The following is a 20,252-nucleotide window of genomic DNA, read 5'->3' on the forward strand; positions in this document are numbered from 1 at the left end:
CACAAATGGCTGATAAACAGGTTTTGTTTTTGTTTTTTGTTTTTTAATGTTCAGCTTCCTACTGGGGGCAGTGTTAGAACATGCCTTTAATCTCAGCACTGGGGAGGCAGAGGCAGGCTCATCTCTCTGAGTTAGAGGCCGGCCTGGTCAACAGAGTGAGTTCCAGGACAGGCTCCAGAGCTACACAGAGAAATCCTGTCTCGAAAAACAAACAAACAAAAAACGTTCAATTTTCTGAGATATCAGGGCAATGAAAATTAAAACTACTTTGAAATTCCTTTTTACCCCAGTCAATGAAACTGACCAATATAAAAAAAAATAAATGACAGCCAATGTTGCTATGTCTGAGGAAAAAAGTGTATGCTTATTTACTATTGGTGGGAGTACAAACCAGTACAGCCACTGTGGAAACCAGGATGAAGGATGATCAAAAAGCTAGAACAGTCCTGGGCATGGTGGCACAGGCCTTTAATCCCAACACTTGGGGAAGCAGAGGCAGGCAGATCTCTGTGAGTTCAAAGCCAGCCTGGTCTACAAATTGACCTCCAGGACAGCCAGGACTACACAGCAAAATCTTTTCTTGACGAACTACACACACACATATACACACAAACACACACACACACACACACACACACACACACACAGAGAGAGAGAGAGCTAGCAATAAATCTATCATATGGTCCAGTTACAGTATTCTTGGGCATATATTCAAAGAAATTTATGTCTTACTGCTGAGATACTGTCTCTTAAATATTGATTGTAGCTGTAGTCACAATAGTCAAGAAATGGAAATCAGCTAAAGAATAAGTAATGAAAATGTGGTATATTTATACAATGGAACATTATTCAGGTGTTAAAGAATAAAATGATTAAATTTGCAGGTAAATGGGTAGATGTCACCCAGTCATAGTACGTGGAGAAGTCAAGCTGTTACTAGCCTGGTAGCTTTGTCCCTGTTGGCTAGCTTTCACAGTGCTGAAAGGTGCTATGCACATACAAGAGGAGAAAAGAAACCATCAGTCTCACCTGTAAACTGTGAACACTGAGATACAATAACATCTGGTTTAACAAGGTGTGGTCATGGCTGCAATCATGGTATGAATTTAATGGGCGTTCTAACGACTTTCTTATTGGATCTAAAGCCTTCTTTATGATATAAAATCCATACTGGCACTATTAACATGGCCAAGAGACTGTGGGTAAACAGGTCATAGGCCATAGGAAGAACTTGATACTATTAAGCTCCTAAATAGTCATAGTATTTAAATGACTCCTATTGACTTACTGCTACTCCCTTATCATTCAGACCTCAACAGAGAACCATCTTCTTGTGTCATATGGCAGTTAACATGGAAACCCTCAGCTAGACAACTTGTAGAGAATGAGAGAGGCTGTGGAGTGATGGCCCTAAATGGACCATGCCTATCACCTCCTCCTCCCCAGAGCTTAAGGATCTTCCTAGAAGGTGGGGTGGAAAGATTTTAAGAGGCAAAATGATGGGTAACTTCAAGGAAACTGTTTTCTGGACACAGTGGGTGCAGTTGCCCACATGAACTCACATTGACAGTAACTGCAAGCCTGAGACTTGCAAAAAGTTCATTACAGAATCCCAGAAAGGAGGGAGAGAGCGTTGCCCACAAGACCCCACCATTAGGTGAGGGATGTTTGTCATTTGATAGCTTCTGGGAAATGTGTGTCAGCTTTCCTTAAGATGTGACCCCCTGGTAGGCAGAACACATTCCAGGACAGGCTTCACTCCCAAGAGGAGTTGCACAGCACAAATTGGACGTGATGGATTTTCATTTATAGGTAATAAGGAGAAGAGTAAAAACTTTAAATTGAGTGTTTCATGAAGGGAGGGCAGACCTGAGAAGAGCCGGTAGGATGAATATGGTCAAAACACACACTATGAATGCTTAAATGAACAAATAAAATATTATTTGAACCAGGTGAGGTGGGACTCAGGAGGCAGAGGGAAGCAGAACTCTGTGAGTTTGAGGACAGCCTCATTTACAAAGTGAGTTCCAGGACAGCCAGGGCTGTTACACAGAGAAACCCTGTCTTGAAAAACTATATATGTAATTTGAAAAATGTACATATTAGAGGAATCAAAAATGATTTCAAATAATACTATTAGAGCCATGGCAATACAACCATCATGGTACTGAGGCAAAAATGGATATGTAAATCAATGGAGTAGACTAAAGGACCCAGAAATAGACCCACACAGCTATACTCAGCCGATTTTTGACAATGATGCCAAAAACCCTTGTAAAACCAAAGAGGGGGCTATGGCGGCGCAAGTCCGTAGTCACAGCCCATGGGAAGCAGGGGTTGGGCCCCTGGGGCCAGCTTGTTCAGAGGGAAACCACGTCTCAATAAATAAGAGGGGGATCAACAGAGGAAGGCAACTGATGCCAAACTGTGGCTTCCGTGTGTGCTGAATAGTGAACACTCTCCAGCATGTGCACATGCCTACACACAAATACATGTACCACACTCAGTCACACCAAAGGAACAAATAACACCCCACTGCTCTACAAGGTTCAGCTAGGGGGCAAATAGTGGGCTAGCAGCAGACCTGCCCACCCTGCACTTGTCCAGAGCCATATTACGGGACGGCATCCAGTTATGTGGATGGCAGTAACCTATTGTCCTGTCTTCCCATTGCAATGGGTCAACTAAGTAAGATAGGGGTGAGACTCATGTACCCTTCCATCTCTTGCCATCCAGCACAGGCCAGGCTGTGGGAAATGGCAGCCCGGAAAACGAAAGAGCCACAGGATGGAAATGGTTGTCTGTTGGCTCACTGGTGTTCAGGACATGCCCCGTATTTGCTAAATGAAAGGCTGACTGGAGGGAAAATCAATACACATTGTGGAAAGAGCAAGGAAGGGAAGCTGATGGGAAACGATGCCCTTTCATTTGAGGCCCTGAAACACATCCTCCTGAAGAGAGGCTGCTTCCCGCCGGGCCCTGTTCCCAGAAGCGACCTCCTGCAGGCCATCAGAAGCCTTCCATTTTACCAGCGCCCCGAAGAAGCTGACACAACTCCATTCTATTGCTGCCCCAAACCAAAGAGTGAGTGCTTGTCATTCCACACGGGAAAGGAGCCTACCCCTCCCAGGGACACACCCTTCGGGAGAGCCCAGTCCTCAACAGAGAGGGCTGCACACAGGTCGAGAACATACCCAGATCTCCTGCCTCCCGATGCCAAGAGCAGAGGTTGAGCCGTCCTGCACATCAGCACACCCGCCTAGCTGTGGGCAGGGTTATTCCACAGGCTGGGGGCCTAGGCTAAATAAAAAGAAGAAAGCAAGCTGAGCTCCGGTGTCCATCTCTCTGCGCCTGATGACTATGGATGCAGTGTACTCACTGCTCGATGCCCCTGCTATCCGTGCCCCCCGTTGCCATGGCAAACTGTGGTCTCAGATGAGAGCTAAAACTCTCCCCGTTTTAAGTTGTTTTGGTCTGGTACTTTGTTTCAGCAATAGTCACCAAAGCGGTCCTTGAGTCATGTAATGTTGTGTTTGGAGACACTGGAAGAGCCCTCGCCCGAGCTGAGCTCGGTTCTACAACCTCAAGGGACTGAATTCTGCCAGGACCAGACTGAGGGATCTGCTCCTCCCAATCCAATGCCTCCAGGTATGAAGGCAGCCTTGCGGATAGCTATACCCCAGTCTGCGTAACCAGATCGCAGACGTGGATGCCACACTGTAAGACTAGTTGGGGTTCTTTTAACCCGTCATAGCAGGTTACATAGTGAAAGAGCTAAGAGGCTAAGGGTAAGGGTTAACAAGGCCCAAGTAGAAGCAGGGAGATAGGCTCCAAGCAGTCAGGGGATGTTGAAGCGTTGCCAGAGCCCTGGAGTTCACCGTCTCTGTACCGATGGCTGACACAGAGAAGGGACTGTAGGTGCTCTGTGGAAGAGCACACTTGGAAACGTCTACCTTATTCCAGGCCTAGGACGACTGCATCCTTCACTGTTGCTAGAGGAAGGAGAGTAGGAAAAATGTGCACTTCCGAAAAAGGGGTGTAGAGTTAGTTGCAGGAGGCCGACCTGGGAAAGCAGCTTGGTTGGTAGAGTGTTTTCCTGGCGAGCACAAAGTGCTGGGTTCCTCCAGGCATCATGTCAACGGGCAACAGTGGTACATGCACATAAGCCCAGTATTTCGAAGGTAGAGGCAGGAAGATGAGAAGTTCCGAGTCATCCTTGGCCACATAGGAAGTTTGAGGCCACCCTGAACTCCATAAGACCCCACCCCACCCCAAAGCAAAACATAAGAATTACAAGAGACAGCAGATATCAAGTCCAAGTACTGAGGTCAGGCCAGCCTCTCTCTGGCTTTTCTCCCCAAGAAGCTGGTTTGCTTTTGTTTGTTTGTTTTGTGTTTTAGACTGGGTCTCACTACATAGCAATGGCTGTCCTAGAATTCATAATGTAGAACAGACTGGCCTCAAACTCACAAGATTGCCTCTGCCTCTGCCTCTGCCTCTTCTGGAATTAAAGGTGTGCACCACCACATCTGGCTCAAGATGCTGATTTTTAAGGCAATGGTTATCAACACTGGATACAAATTGGAAATAGCCAGAGAACTCAAAAAGTAAAAAGTATGGCTGCTGGTGCTATGATTTCAAAGACCGTGACCAGCTGTTTTTGCCCGTGGTTCAATCATAGACATGTATTCCAATGGCACTGGGCCACGTCTGTATGCAACAAATGAATGTTGGAGGCCAGTGTGGAAATCTGAAAAAGGTGCTTAGGTTGGAGAGATGTCTCTGCCCAAGGGGCATTAAGTTGGAAGTAATAGGATAAGGAAAGGGCAAATAGGATGAAGTGACAATCCATTCTGCTTCCCAGCACACCTACCTGATGCTAACAGCAGAGATGGACATCCTACATTTTCCCCTCAGCTTACCTTTCACAGCCCCTTTTTCCTGAAGGGATCCATTCCTCTGGCAGGGTTGACTTCTGCCATCCCACAGCACACCCTAGTCTGATCTTGACCTTCTGCCTGACCTTGATCTTATGCATGTTGTACTCCAATCTTAAGCACTGGAAAGTTCCAGACTCTTCTCTGTGCCTTCCCTGCAGGAGCGGTTAGGTGGTGGTTTTCAAACTATTTTCTGTGAGAACTACAAATGTTGGCAAGTACTAAAATGGACAAAGCTCCTAGTTCTATTACCTGGTGTTTATACTTCAGAAAGAAACATGATTTTCACTTCTAAGTCCCATAGCAATTTAGAGGCACCTAAGCTATCAGCTTCACGCATCCCCTCTCTCATGTCCTGTGGCGGTTTGAAAGAGAAACTATCTTCTACAGCATGGGGCATTTAAACACTTGGGGCCCAGTTGCTGGGGCTGTTGTGGGGATGTTTGGATGGCGCAGCCTTATTGGAGGAAGTATATCATGGGTTGTGGGCTTTAACATTGACTTCCTCCAGACACTTCCAGTCACCCTCCCCGCTCCATTCTTCAGCTCTCGGGTCCTCACCCTGCCCACCCACAGAATGTCTGTTGCATTCTGCCATGCTTCCTTGCTACAGTAGATTCTTAACCTTCCCAAATGCAAGCCCAAATAAACGCTTATGTAAATTGTCTTGGTCATGGTGTTTTATCACAAACAGGGACACTAATACACCCTGAGAGCGTCTAAGAGGTGAGCCTGTACTGGCCCGCCACTCTATACCTGTAACACAGCGCCAACAGGCCAAACAAACTTGCAACTTGTACTAGGGAAATTGAAAACCCGAGTTCCTAGTTACCATATTGAGTTTACAGACAGAAAAAACAAAATATAATCCAAGACCGTCTCTAAAACCACCACTCTGAGAAAATGTGAATTTGATCTCAGGCTAAACCTTAGACTGTTGGATGGGAAATCTTCACAAATTAACCCTGGGCATCTAATTTTCAACATAAGGAGATTTCAAAATTCATAGAGAAAAAGTGTTACATAAAGCCATCCACAAAGCTAAAAGTCATAAGAATGTGATGTGTTCACAGATCCACGGAGTGCAGGGTGGGCCCCCACGCCTCCACTCCTGGGGTCTCTGTGCTCAGCAGTGCCTAGCCTGCCATTGTTCATGTATATACCGTGCAGCTTTCTTTGAGTGGGCAAAGCAGTGTGTAAATCAGATTCCCAACCTCAGCTGGCCTTCTTGAGCTCTGCAGACTGATTCATGTCAGAACTTGTGGCCCGAGGGTTAGAGAGATTGCTGTATCTAGGTTATTACTCCTAATTATAGAAAAGAGTGAGGGTCCCCTGGATGGGTGGACAATGCTAATTCCCAAAGACACGGGTAATAAAACAAAAATCTACGTTACTGGCACTGGATGTTTCTCTGTGAGTCGTGGACCTAAGAGGTCCCAGAGGTCCCCAGGCAGCACAGACTGATGTCACTGCTATTGTCACCTGCCTATTATAACTAAATGGAAAAATTCTATTGTCGCGGTCACAAGCATACTTTTGTCTTAGGGCATAGAAGAATCAAGTCACAATTGTCTTGGAAGCGTCTTCCTCCTTGCTGGACAGTGTTATAGTGCCAGAAGATGCTGTGATCCTGATGAGAGGGAAATGTCACCAACTGTCTGACCCATTTGTGGGCTTGCATACTACAATACAAACCTGCCAATTTTTGCAAGAGTAAAAAAGACCATTGGAATTTTTAACGAATTTTATTTTCAATTGTGCTAGTCATGTGGGGGGTGGAGGGGAGGGACAGGGACAGGACGTTGGTAATGTGCATGTGAGTGCAGTTGCCTTCAGGGACCAGAAGGGGGCATCAGATCCCCTGGAGTTAGAGATACACACATTGAGGGAGCTGCCTGATGTGGCTTTGGAATCAAACTTAAGTCCTCTGCATAAATAAGTATTGCTTGCTTGGACCCTGTGAATCATTTCTCCAGCCCCAGACCAGTAGAACTTTTTATTCTTGCAAAAATTGACAAATTACTGTCAAATTTAGTTAAAAAAAAAATCCAAAGGACACAGAAAGAGACCACATGTCTAGGTACAACTTACTTTTGATAGCGTGGAAGAACAAGATCAACCAGCAGGGAAAATAATATTCTTTCAATCAATAACAAAAGATGGAATAACATGGTATTTCTATGCAAAAGGGTGAATTCATATCTCTTCTTCATACTGTGTGAGAAAATCATCTCAGTAGACCTTAACATAAAATGTAAGAGCACAAGGCAAAAATCTTAGAAAAAATACATTGATGTAAAATTTTATAACCTTCAACTGGGCAACATTTTCCCTTTCCAGAGCAATGGAAAACCCTTCTTTAAGAAATAATAAATTATACATTTATATTTCTTGTCTGAAAATAAAAATATTCCACATCCTAAGTTATGACACTCCTTTTTCATATAAAGTATAGTGTTATGCTATATTATACTAATTTCCAGTTTTAAAAACTGGAAAGCAATCATCAATAAAGAGCAATAACTTTAGGTGCCTATCTGTCACTCCAGGGACATTTTCATTAAATAGAATCTTAATCATTACTTAACTTTAATCATTACATTCTCAATTTCAAATACTCTTCATTGTAAAATTACCTATGAGTAAAACCCATCATGTACATGCAAGTAAAATCAAATAAATGAAGAGATGAGCAGAGTATTTTAATTTTAATCTTGAATTTTATTTCTCTAGAAATAGGCCTACTAACACATGGCATTGGTCAGGTTGGGCGCATTTTTTTTGGCTGAATTTTAATTTAATTGCAATTAATACAAATATGCTTTCAGTTCCCATTATGGTATTTTTAATTAAAGTTTTAAAATTAAAATATGAAGTCACTTTCCCTTTTCTAACTCCTCTCATGTCCTCTCGTTGCTCTCAAATTGATGGCCTCTTTTCCATTGATAATTTGTGTCATGTCTATGCATAATTAGAGCCTACCGGGTCTGTTTGTTGCGGCTAGTGTGTATATGGTTTCAGAACTGACACTTTGTATTGGATAACAAGTTAGGGGCCATCCCTGGGAAAGGCTAATTCTCCATCTTTCAGCAGCCATTAGCTGCCCGCAGTTTTGCGTCTAGGGGATAGGACCCCGTGCACTTTCCCCCTTCAGTCACACCCTGCCTGTTGATGCTGTCACCGCTCAAGCCTTGCTTAGGCAGCCGTATTGGTGTATCACGGGTGCAGCTTTCTTGTAATTTCTAGAAGACAGAGATCTCCCAACAGATCCCTGACTCTGTTCTGACAGCCTTTCTTCTCTCTTTGCTATGTTCCCGGAGCTTTGGGTGGGCGCACTTCCTGTGTTGTAGACATATCCAGCAGGGCTGAGGTCCTCGTGATCTGTGAATCTCTGCGTTATGACCTGTTGTGGTTCCCTGTAATGGTTCCTGTCTATTGCAAAAAGAAGGTTCCTTGAGGAGGGGCGAGAACTACACGTATCTGTGGTGTAAGGATAAATATTTGCAATGCAGTTAGAGTTCTGCTGGCTTAGTAAAGTGCTGGTTGTAGATTTCCCCCCAAAATCTATGGCTCCATTATGCTTGGATATAGGGAGGGCTAGGTTTCTGCTGCCAGCATGAGTTCCCTCTTGTTGAACAAGTCTTAAGTCCAATTAGAGATCTATTGGATACTGCCGATGTAAGCATACTGTACCCTTAGGGCTTTCGAAGCACAGAGGTCACTGTTGTTTTCATATGCATTACAGCTGGGTGGGACTATTGCTTGCTTCCTTCATTTGGAATTTTGCATGGCATCTTCTGCTACCACGAAAGTCAGCTTTCAGGGCAGACCCTGCTTAGATTCCCAGGGTCATGTGTGCAAAGTACATGGTATCTTCAGCCACAGGGACTTAGCTTCCACTGCTGGGGGACAACCAGGGCCAACAATGGTCTACGCTGCTGTGAGAGTCTCCTGGACAGGCTTAACCAATAACACAAAAGAGATCTTGTGTTTCTGTTTTGTTGTTATTGTTGTTAGATAGTCTAAGGCTCTTAGAGGAAGGGTTGCTAGCCCAGATGGGAAAACTTTATTAAAAAATTATAAGTGTATATATATGTTGAATTATATGTATGTATTCAGATACACACACACACACACACACACACACATGTATATTCTGTATACTTCCTCTTCACTTGATAGGTTGTTTTTCTAGCTCACACAACTAGTTTTTAGAAAAGAACATGACGGATTTCAAAAGCTGAAGAATGAAAATTAATTATAAAAACAGTAATCTAACATTAAAATATAGGTAAAAGGTTTAAATATATAAGTCACAGAATTTCAAACTTAAGTCACGGAAACAACAAAAATATGCAGAGAAATGCACAGTGGAGCCACAGTTCCATTCTTCTAAGGGAAAGTATTTTAGCCTGTTGCCTAGAGGCAAAGAGTGGGGGGGGGGGGAGCAAGCATCCTGGCTTTCTTGGCAGCCTTGCTGGGACAGACAGCTAGAAGTTGGTCCTGAACCCTCAGAACACCCAGGAGCCAGGCCCTGAGCACACAGCTCAGGGAGCCCAATAGCGCCAATGAGAACATAAAATAAAACCCAGAGAATGCAAGGGAGGATTAAAGACAGCACTTTTTTGTCCAACTTTTAAACAGACAGGTTTTTTTTTAAGTAAATGATCAATTATGATCAAGAAGACATAAATAGCATGAGTGTTTTTATACCCATTCAATAAATTAACCTTGCAATTTAAAAAAAAAATTCCTCTATGAACAAGCCTATTTTTCCAAACAATTAAAACAAAACAAAACAAAAACAGGAGCCATGTGTCATGCATGTGACCCCAGCACCCAGGAGGCTGAATGTGGAGACTCAAAACCAACCTGAACTACATAGCAAGATCCTGTCCCAAAAAAATGAAGAGAATCTTAAGTTCAAAGCCAGCCTGGGCTACATGGCAAGAAAAGCAAAAGCTTAAGGCTGTGGAGATGGCTCCGTGGAGCAAATGCTTAAGAACAGGAGTTCCCCAAACCCCACAAAAAGCAGAGAGGTATGGGTGGCACTAAGAGGCCTTTAGGAGACTGAGACGGGACCCTGGCAAGTAGTAACGGCTGGAAATGGTGAGTTTGGTGTTGAGCAAGAGAATCTGATTCATAAATAAAATGGAAAGTAATCAGAGCAGACGCCAGAGTCAGCCTCGGGCCTCTACATATGTACACACTTGTGCCCATACACATGCAAACATGCATATACACACACATGCACACACACTCGCATGTATGCGTGTGAGTGCACACCCCCCCCACACACACACACATAAAAAAGGGAAAAGTTAGCCTCACAAGAATTCTATCAAAAAAAAAAAAAAAAAAACCTACTTCCAAACTCATCTTATAGGGTTAACAAAAATCTAGATGTCAAAATCTGACAAAACTAAAAACATCTCATTAAACTTCCTCATGAATATGGACATAAATGTCTCAAGCAAAATATTTTCCAGTTGAACCCAATAATGTATGTTTAGAAATACATTGCATAGCGACCAAGTTGGACTTATTCCAGAAGTTTTAGTTTACTTAAACATTTTTTTTTTAAAAAAAAAAAATTGATGTAGCTTACCACATTTTTAGAAAGACGATTTTTTAAAAAAACATGTTCAGCTCAAAGGTTACAGAAAGTATTTCCATAAAATTTAACATCTATTTATTTATTTAAATACATTTTAAATTAAAATAGAATTGCATAACTAACTCCCCCTTCCCTTTCCTCCTTCCATCTGTTTCTAGGAATCCTACTTCCAAACCCTTCCACAGCCCCAAACTCACAAACTGACAGCCTCTTCCTCTTTATTATTGTTGCATACGTGTGTCTGTCTGTATGTGTGTGCACAAATATATAAATACAACCTGCTGGGTGTGTCTTGTTGCTTGTGTGTTGTGTATATGGCTTCTGAGCTGACCACTTTGTATTGGTAACAATGGGCCTCATCGGTTATCCCTGGGAGAAGCAAACTCTTCCTCTTACAGCTGCCTATAGTTCTTCTTATAAGCACGGAACCCCGAGAGATTTCCCCTCTTCAGCATTGACAAGTCTACTAATTCTGCTGTTGTTCTGGTCTTGTTTACACAGCCATTTCATCCATTGAGATGGTCATAAGATTTTTTTGTCTCTTGGTCATTTATCGTTATATTATTATTAATTATTGTTATAATTAATAATTTGCATGTGTTGAACTAAACCTCTATTTCCAGGATAAATACAAGTTGATTAAGTGATCTTTTTGATATGTGCTTATATAGGTTTGATAGCATTTTATTGTGGATTTCTCCATCTATGTTCATCGGGGATATCAGGGATTTTGTTGTTGTTGTGTCTTAGCCTGGTTTGGGTATTAAAATAATACCGGCCTCATTAAATGGTTTTGGGAGTGATCTATTTGTCTTTTTAAGAAAATTGTTTGGTCTGGCAGTGATAGCACATGTTTTTATTCCCAGCAATTGGGAGGCAGAAGCAGGTGGATCTCTGTGAATTTGAGACCAGCCTGGTTAATAAGAGCTAGTTCCAGAACAAGCTCTGAAGCTATACAGAGAAACTCTGTGAAAAACATAGATTGGAGAAATAAAGCCATTAATATTTAGTTATTATTGCAAGATGGGTGTGGATGGCAGTCATTTTTATTTTTAGTTTTACTGGCTTGGGTTCTTGTAACTTGTATTCCACTAAATTGTAGCTTCATTTTTTTTTTTTTTTTTTAACTAGAGTCTGTACCCTGCTCTTATTCCTCTCTTTAGTTAGAAGTATTGCTTCCAGTATGCTGTGTAGTGTTTTTGTTGTTGTTGAATATGAATTTTTAAGCTGTTTGGAGCATGAGAAGCTTTCTTTTACTCTCCAGTGTGGCAGATAGTTCTGCTGGGTACAGTAGTCTAGGTTGACAGTTGTGGTCCTTAAGAACTTGGAGTATATTGCTCTCGGCTCTTCTGGATTTCAGAGTTTCCATTTAGAAATTTTCTATTATTGTGATGTGTTTTCCTTTATATGTGAGCTGTGTTGTTTCTCTTGCAGTTTTAAGTCTTATTTTTAACTTGTTTTGTATAGTTAGTGTTTTAACCGTGATATGCTATGGATCGTTTACTTGGTTTTTTTTTTTTTGCTGTTGTTGTTTGGTTGGTTAGTTGGTTGGTTTTTGTTTTTTATTTGTCTAGCTATGGTTCTGCATGCTGGATATGGTTTTTTTTTCTGACTTTTGGGAAGTCTTCATCTATGATCGTGTGAAAGATATGGTTGTGACATTTGACCTAGGTTTCTACCTCATCTCTGTCTATAATTCAAAGATTCTATCTTTCTTCATATCTCATGTACCCTGCACGTTCCTTTCCTGTGCTTTTAAAATGCGTTTCATATTCTTTGCTTATTCCATCTAGATCCTCTACTCCATCTTTAAGTACCGGTAGCCTATCTTCTGCTGAGTTTCCTAACTGGGGTGCTGAGTTGTTCAATCTCTTCCTCGTTTCAGCCTATGACCTCATCAGTGTTTCTATTTCCTCTTTGAATCCAGTTTTCAAGTCCTGATTCATCTTTGTCGCTTTATTCAGCAGTGTATTTATTACAAGACTTTTATTACAAGACAAGCTCACAGTATTAAGACAGTGGCATGTGAGTGGGAAGATAGGGAAGCAGAGGGTAGGTTCACCTACAGATACAGCAAGAATCCAGAGGATGCTGTTTCATGTGTATTCGCTACATTAGTGACAAAGATAACAATGTTTTGGGTTGTTTAAAGTATTTATTTGCTTTTCCCAGTTCCCTCTCTGTCCCTCTCTCCCTCTCTTCCACCCTCCCATCCTCCCCAACCCCTCTCCCATCCCATCCCATCCCCCCACTCCACATGTAGGGTGATGCCTTCCAGGAGAGATCATCTAAGTCTGTCAAGTCATTTGGAGTAGGGACTAGGCCCTCTCTCCTGCTTCTAGGTTAAGGGAGTATCCCTCCATGGGGAATGTGGCTCCCAAAGTCCTTTTGTGCACCTGGAATACATCCTGGTTCCACTGTCAGAGGTCCCTTAGACTGCCCAAGCCTTCTAACTGAGACCCATGGATAACAATGTTTTTATACAGGTGAGAATCTATGGTCTTCTCAAATGAGTATTCTACACATTCAACAAGTAGACCAGACCTCGCTCTAAAATAAAAACAAAGTTTATAAACTAAAATATAAAGCTTAAATGTGTGATTCTAAAATAAAATGTGAATGATGAGTGAATATTTAAGGAGTAGGTTAAATATGCTTGGGCAGGATCCAAAATTTCCTAACCACAAAAAGAAGATTGATATTAAATATTACAATAAATTATACTTATTAAAGTGATATTAAGACAGTAACAAACAAACCACATTAGACTGTTTCCTCTGGGATGTTTATAAAATACATTGTTTACACAAATAAAAACGACTCCTGCAAATCGTGCACCAAGAGGTAAACTTGGTACACAAATGAGCAGCCCTTCAAACGGTTCCTTGTAATGTCTAATAAGCATGTCTGGCTGCTGAACATCACTGGTTGCCAAGGAAACAAAAAATGCATATAAGACATAAGCATACACCAAGTAATGTTGTTAAAATGGCATCTTAGTCTGATTTGTGTTGCTGTGATAAAATACTGACCAGAAGCAACTTAAGGAGGAAAGGGTCTATTTGTCTTACACACCCCTGTTCACAGTACCTCATTATAGAAAACCAAGGCACAATCTCAAGGCAGGGACCTGGAAGCAGGAACTTAAAGAGATGCCATGGAGGAAGGCTGCTTTCTGCCTTGCTCCCCGTGTTACTTAGGATTGGAAGATAAGCCAGGTTGGGACAGATATACCACACTTGATGTACATGTAATGAGGTGGCATTGTGGTTTTGATTTGGTGTCCACTTGGTAAGTGAAAAAGTGTCCAAGAGCCTATGGAAAAAAATAAAACCCTTCCAGTGTCATCCATATTTAACTACGTGACAAATGAGGCATTTCCAGTTGCCACAGGCAGAGCTAGGCACAGAGAGAGAGGACTGCACCTCAGCTCTCCAGGCTGCTTGGAAAAAAACACTGTTAGCTCCATCCAACACCATCACATTAAGACTGTCTTCAAAGGTTCTCGTGTTCTCACTCCACATGCCATGGAGCAGCAGAACCTTCCCTCACTGGCAAAAGCAAACGCCTCGCAGCTGCCATCCAGAGCCTGGATGAGAAGGTTCTAGAGGCTACAAGGCTGAAATTCCCTCCACATCACTCTCCTGCCCAACAGCCTGGGCATCTCGTAGTCTAATACGAAGACAATCTAGTCTGACAGTCTCAGATACCACTGATTCGGTCTGGTCCATCCCCTTACTTCCTCTCCTTAGCAGCACGAGCCACCACCTCTAAGTTCTGAACCTCCATTTCCTCATTTGCTTATGGATTTGGCCTCCGTCTCCACGTATATGTGGGTGTGCAGGCAAGATGACATAGGCGGTACTCAGAATGTGATCAGCAAAAAAAAAAAAAAAAAAAAAAAAAAAAAAAAAAAAAGAACTGTCAATGCATAGGGGAGCCAAAGATGCAAGGCGCATGTATGATGGTACCCCATAACGATGCCCTGGGAACACAAAGACAGAGAAAACTCCATGTGGGAAGATACATCCTCCAGCCCTGCTACAAAAGCCCGACACCTACAAGTCATGTTGGTATCTACATCTGCCATTCGGGAAGAGGCCGCTGCAGTGTGACGCTGGGAAGGGGCTGCAGAAATAGCTCAGTCAGAAAAGCACTTGCCATACGAGCACTGGAGACCTTGCTTTGGCCCCTGGCACTTGTGTTTAAAGCTGTGCATGGTGGAGTGCATGCTTGTAACCTCTGCACTAGGTAGGCAGAGACTTGCAGATCCCGGGAGCTCTAGCCAGCCCAGCTATCTTAGTGAGCCCCCAGGTTCCAATGAAGACACGGTCTCAAAAACCAATGTGGAGAGCTACTAAAGAAAATATGTTCAGTTTAGACTTCTGACCTCTACAGTCACACATGCACATCTACACACACACACACACACACACACACACACACACACACACACACCACATGCAATGCACTAAGACATTCGCCCCCTTTGCCTAATACTTTCATGAAGGACAACCTGTCAAAGCTCACTCTCCAGCGAAATGCCATTTTACACTCTGCCTTCTCAGTGGCTTGATAGCAGCCAGTTGACAGAGAAGAACATCCTATCTTCGATTTCTCCAGCCCCCAGAAGCTTACTCTCCCTGTTGCCTTTGGAAAGCTTTGGAGGTTGATATTTTACACCAGGAAGATTCATCACTCTCTGCAGAGATGCCTAGATTGCATGCCTCCATTTTCATAGCGTTTGTCCTTGAATAGCTCATCAACACCAACACAGCAGTGATCATTTCAAACTCAGTGTGAATGATGCTGCAGCGGTGGGGGTCAAGTGTTCCCATCCTGAAGTAGAAACCAAAGCAAGAGGCTTGTCGCACCCTGGAGGGAAATAAACACAGCTGGTAGACACGGTAGATGTTCAGATCTTTGATTGATTTGTAAGCTTTCCACCAGAGCAGGGGTTGGGTATTTATTCATTTCACTGGCTATATAAATGTCCCTAGATACCAACATGATGATTCTCAAAAATGAGTTATCTCTAAGAGAAGGAAATAGCAAGGGCCTCGTGGATGAAATATAACTTATTTCTTGTCATATATGTATATTAAAGTGGATGCGATCTATTCCATTTTGAATAAAAACATCAGCTGAACTAGGCAGTCTTTGAACCGCTTTCTCTGAAATAAAAATAAATAAGGAAGCTGGCGTAGTGTGAAATGTGACTCTTCAGCGAGGGTTTGCTGTGTTGAAGGATTAGGGCACTGTTATTTTTTGGTTTGCATTTGCCAGTTTGACACTGCTGTCTTGTTGACGTACAAGTGCAGGGAATAAAGAACAGCCCTCCAAGGATAAGTCCACAGAAGCCCATGCCTACCTTCAGAGCACCTGCCTGTCCTGGTGCCCATCTTCCCCATGTTGCAAGGAGAGGAGACTGGAGAGGTCAGGCAGGTCTCAGAGGGGCAAGGCGTAGCTCTTGGGAATGTGTTTTTGCAGCCAAAGTACCCAACTCACACTTTTCAAGGCTCAACACAGCCCGGGTCCAGGGTGATCATGTCCCTGACCCAGGGCCAGAGGGTTTATGCTGTCCTATGGCTGTGTTGGTATATGCTTCTGTTTTCAGTCTGCCTTGCCAGCCCTAGAGCTGAAGCCTTCACCCTTTCTGAGCTCCTCAATCTCAAGGCCTAGTGACATCTCCTCTACATCTCCATCGAGTACTTCTCTCTTCTGCTGTTGTTTCTTTCATGGGAACACCCACTCTTGTAACAGTAGCCTCTGGGTTACTGGATATATCAGCCTCCAATCACACAGACACAAGTGCACACATGCAACGACACACATGTTGAAATAGACACACATAAATGCATATATGGGCTTGCATGTCACCCACTTGTATCTTCACACACACACACACACACACACACAAACTCAGATTATATACATCACTGCAGTTCCTTCAAGTTGAGGTTATTTTTCCACTATAATGCATGAAGAATGAGGATGAAGCCAGCCATGTGTCAGTGACAAAAGGAGAATTCAGCAATTCTCCAGGCAGAGGCCATAGCACATGCCCCCCCCCCCCCCACACACACACATCAGTGCTCATACAGCACAAGCCAGGTGAAATGAGCCATCCCTGGGATGTCCCTCAGAGAAATATTTCAGAAATTCCCTCTGCAGCACTGCTCTTGGGATCAGGGTCACAGAGAACTGCTCTCACGGGGACTCCAGATGCCATGTGCAGGGTTTCCCACAGCACATGACAAACGTGCTAAAAGCACAGGCCTGTGGAGTTGTTGTGATTTTCACTCAAGGTAGAGGGAGTTCCATGTTACAACTGACTGGTGATTGGGTGGATGGATGGATGATATCAATAGGTAGATGGGTGGACAGTTGAATGGGCAAACAGATGGAGTTTTAAATTAGCTCGATTTTAGCAAATCAGCTCTCTTCTATTGTGCACTTAATGTTTTGCCTCTATAAGACATAGACTATACACACACACACACACACACACACACACACACACACACACATACACACTGCATACATATACATATATATTATGTGAATATGCTTGTACATACACACAAGAGGCAGAGAAGATCATCTGGTGTCCTTTGTCCTTTGTCACTCTCTGCCCAGCCCTTGGGGCTGGGATGGTAGAAGGCAAGGCTTGATACACAAGGATGTCCTCTGACCTCCACACACTATGGGGTGTGTGCATCTACATTTATTCACATGAATGTGCATACATGCATACACATGTGTACATGCATGTAAGAACACACACACACACAATTATCATTGTATGAGTGGGAAGATAAGTCAGTGGTAAAGTGTTCGATGACAATGACCTGAGATCATCTCCCAGCACCCATGTAAAAAGACAGCCATAGTTTTACATGCCTCTGATCCCGGCAATGGGGTGGTAGAGGCAGGATGATCACTGTAACTCACTGGCCTGTCAGTCTAGTTAAATCAGTGATCTCCGGCTTCGGTCAAAGAGCCTGCCTCAAAAATTCAGATGGAGAACAGTCAAGGAAGACATCTGACATTGACCTCTGAGACACACACTATTAGCATGCAGTATTACTATTACATAGCCAACATGGAAAGTTCATTCAATACAAAAGGCACACAATAAAATAATTGTTTTCCCCTCACTAAGATGGTGTCTAATATGTACAAAAGTTGTCAAGTCCATCATAAATAACACCAGGGCTTAGCATTCTCTGAGCTCTGTCACCAGCAAGGATTGAAGTGCATAGTGAAAAATATTTCATCTTGGGTATTCTGTACACGGCTATATATTTGTCACTGTTTTTATAGACCCCAAGACTCTGTGAATATAATCAGCCTTGTGTCCCATCATAAGCACAGGAATATCAAAGAATATATAGAAAAACAGGTCTGATGGCAGTCTTGTCTCCCTGACAGTGGTAACATTTGTGCCTCTATAGTGAAGGGTGTGTTGGCTGCTTTATTGGGTACAAATCCTGGAGAAGTTTATAAATTGATTATGAAAATAACTTCTGTAGTGAAACTTGTCATGATAGAATACATTTTTTAAAAAATCAAGTTCTAAAACAATTTTATATGCCCATTTGAAATGCAACAGAATTTTATGAGTTGTGGGGATTATTTGGCTCCTTAGATTACACTGTTGTAAGAAGTTGGAACCATGTTATCTCTGAGCAAAGATAAAGAATATGGTGTCACAACCAGCTTCCTCAGGCCCTCCTCCCCATAGAGATGTGTTCCAGGAGGATATCTCTTGGAAGGAAGTATGGACTCCTAGGGTACTGAGAAAAAAATTGGCATCTTCTCAATCACTTTCCTGTATTTAGTTGTAGAAAAATATCACTTAACTAAATACGATGAAAATTCAGCTTTAAATTTACTTGAAGAGGAAAAAGAAGAAAAGCATATTTATCTGTTTCATTGCCAGTTAAAAGTTTATACAGTCTCAAGAAATATGTCATCTATTTAAAGACTTCCCATGCCATGGTCCTCCAGGATCTGTTTTACCAGCCAATCCAGGAGTGTCCTCATTCTAGTAGCTTTTCACAAGTATGGATGGATGAGTAGATGAATGAATGGGTAACTGGACAGAGGAGTGAGTGGATGAATGGGTGGATGCATGAATGAAAGGATGGATGAATGGGTAGATGAGTGGGAAGCTGGGTTGTTGGGTAGAAAGATGGATGAACTGCTGAATGCATGGACGGTTGAAGGGATGGTATGGGCAGATGGGTGGATGATGATTGGGTGGATGGATGAATGATATAAATAGGTAGATATAAATAGTTGAATGGGCAAACAGATGGATGAATACAGTTATCAAGCATGGGCGTTTCAAGTCAGACAGCTCCATTTTAGCAAATCAGCTCTCTTCTATGGTGCACTTAATGTTTTGCCTCTATGAGACATAGACTATAGCTCTTTTTATTAGTGGAGGGGTGTAGGCAGGCAGATGTGTATGATACAACATGTGTCTGGAAATCAGAGGTAAACTTTGTAGACTCAGTTCATTTTCACCCACTTTTATGTAAGTACTAGGAGTTGAAGTAAGATCATTAAATTTGCACGTGGCAAGCACCTTTATCTGCTGAGTCATCTCACTGGCCCAGGACTATAACTCTTTGATAATTCAACCAGAAAATCACTGAAACACCTGCCCTATCTCTGGTGCTCAGGGCATGTGGACCACTGACACTCAGGGGTGTGGTCCCCATCACGATTCTGACCCTTGATCTTTCCTGCCCTTCAGCATCAGGCATCTTCACCTTTTCATCAGGCAAAATGATTCTAGTTTCTGTTGACTTCACTCTCTTTTCTAGGTGTCTCCCTGCCTGTCTTGCCATTGGTAGGGTAAGACTCACTGAACACGAGTCTGATTGACCCAGGTCTTCCCAGTAGGGCCCCGAGTTGCAACCCTCTATACACTCATCATCAACTCTGAATTAGACTGCACCTCCAGCATGAGCCTGTGCACAGGGCTCAGGTCTACTCCAGGCCTCCTGGTCTAAGATATATCCCTCAATTAAGACTGATGCACACTGCCTTGAGCTGCTGGATGTCAGGCTAGACTTCATTCTAAAACTCAGCCTCCATGGTCCATGAATTCCGTTCTTCAAATTCATGAGGCAAGAACCCAAAAGCTATTGGCTTAGGATGACTTTGGTGACCACTGGGTGTTGGGGGATCCTAGCTCCACAAGCCAAGAAAGGCTTCATTGTTCTCATAGACACCCAGTATTTCCATATTGAGACAGAAACTGCTTCTTTCTGTGACAATGCTGGAGGAACTTGGCCTTTCTGCGTGGGTGCTGATGGCAGTCTAGCTTGGCTTTCATGTCTGGGTTAATTTCTTTCCAAACTTGAAAGTTTCTCTTTTTTATTCTTTCTCGATTTCAATGTATGGATGTGTAAGTGTGTATGTGTGTATATGTGTATGTACAAGCGCATGTATGTGGGGGTTTATGTGTGAACATGTATGTGGAGGTCAGAGAACAGTCCCCGTTGTTATTTCCTCAAGAGCCACAAACCTTGTTTATTGAGACAAAGCCTCTTGTTCACTTAGAGCTCGCCAATTAGGGTGGACTGCCTGGCCAGTGAGCCCCAGAGATCTACTGCCTCTGCCTCCTCCAGCTGGCATAATGAGGGTGTACCACGATGCCCAACTTTAAACATAGGTTCTGG

This window comes from Phodopus roborovskii, unplaced genomic scaffold (assembly GCF_943737965.1).
Source record: "Phodopus roborovskii unplaced genomic scaffold, PHOROB, whole genome shotgun sequence".
Classification (NCBI taxonomy): Eukaryota; Metazoa; Chordata; class Mammalia; order Rodentia; family Cricetidae; genus Phodopus; species Phodopus roborovskii.